Consider the following 1,623-nt stretch of genomic DNA (forward strand, 5'->3'; position numbering starts at 1 on the left):
GGCCGGGACAACCGCCGCCGCCGCCGCCGCTGCCGCCGCCTCCTTCCCGACTTCTCGTGAGGGGAACCGACGAGAGCGGGGGACGGCAAGAGGAGGCCCGCCCCGGGCGGCCGGAGGCCAAGTGTCGGTGCGCGCCCCCTGCTGGCCAGGAGGAGTCACTGCGCCGCGCCGAGGCCGAGGCCGGGGCCCGGCGGGGCCGAGGGGGGCACGCACAATAAATAATACAGTATTTATTGAGTGCCTGTCTGTGCCAAGCGCTTCGCCTGGGTTGCCTTCCTGACCATTGCTTTGGGGATCATTCTAAATGCTTCGCTGTGCCCTAAACACGCTCCGTAAGCTCGCTCAGCTGTCATCTTCCACCTCCTCGTTGATTCAGCCACCCCCGATTTCCATCCCCTTTCGGATTCCTGCCCCTGCATGCTTTCTCAGCCTCGCCGTGCTTCACCTGCGGGACCAGCCACCACTTGGGTACGGGGCTGTCCTGTAGCGTATTAGGCAGCTATCCCTGGCCTCCACCCCCTAGATGCCATAGTGACCCCTTCTGCCAGCTGTAAGTGCCTCAGGCCCCAGCGACAATGTTGCCATATGTGCAGGGAGGTTCGGGGCGTGAAAACCACAGCTGCACGTTGAGGCGGGGACTATTAATGGCAGCTAATGTCCCCTGGGTCACAGGGGGTGCAGTTTCACCCCTCCAAACCGTCTGGGTCTGCTTGTTCCTGCTGCAGTTCACCGGGCTGAAAGTCGCCCTTCCTCGCATTGCTGTGCCAGCGCGGGGCGTGGAGGGGCACACCTGTCCTCCGCGCCCTGGGGGGCTGGGGCAGCAGGGTGACCAGTGTGGTGGATGAGCTAATGGGCCACTCGTCTCGTCCAGCTGAGCTGAGCGTGGCTCTGGGCGTGGAGGGCCCACCTGAGGACTGCTGCCAACAGCATAAAAAGAGAACTGGAGGGGAAGATGGTGCGCTGTTGATTTTCCCGGAGAAGCTTGTCGCGCTGGCTTTCCTGATAGGAACTCAGCTGTTCTCATCGGAGGAGCTCGGGACTTTTGCTGTCGCTGAGGATGGCTGCAGTTCTTTTCCGGGGAACTCTGGTCATTACCTGAAGCGTCGCTTCCTGGCTCCGGGGGAGATCCCTCAGCCTGCTGGCACAGATCCTTCTTCCCGAGGGCACAGACTTTCTAGCTTCAACCACTGACCTTTGGGCCTTCTCAGCGCAGATACTTGGTTCAGACTTCCATGAGACTATCGTGGGCTCTAGGCCTGTAGTTGGACTCGTGGAGGACATTGCCATGGGCTCTAGGTCTTCAGCTGGACTCATGCACCACATTGCTGTTGGATCCAGGCCCTCGGCTGGATCCTTTGGATCTCTAGTGTGTGGACAGATTGCCTGCACTCTTCTGCATTTGACTCTTTGGAGGAATATTGTAAGATAATCCTGTAAATTATGTGTCCTGTACTGAATCCTTCCTCTTGTAAACCCTGACTACAACAGGAAATTTAAGCCCAGACTGGGCAATTTAGCAACTTAGTGAGACCCCCCATCTCAAAAGATAAAACAGGGCTGGGGATGTGACTCATGCAAGGGCCCTAGGTTCAATCCCCAGTTAAATCCACAAGAGTAGCTCGG

The sequence above is a fragment of the Chinchilla lanigera genome, unplaced genomic scaffold, assembly GCF_000276665.1.
Source record: "Chinchilla lanigera isolate Chin_1 unplaced genomic scaffold, ChiLan1.0 scaffold00052, whole genome shotgun sequence".
NCBI classification, from domain to species: Eukaryota; Metazoa; Chordata; class Mammalia; order Rodentia; family Chinchillidae; genus Chinchilla; species Chinchilla lanigera.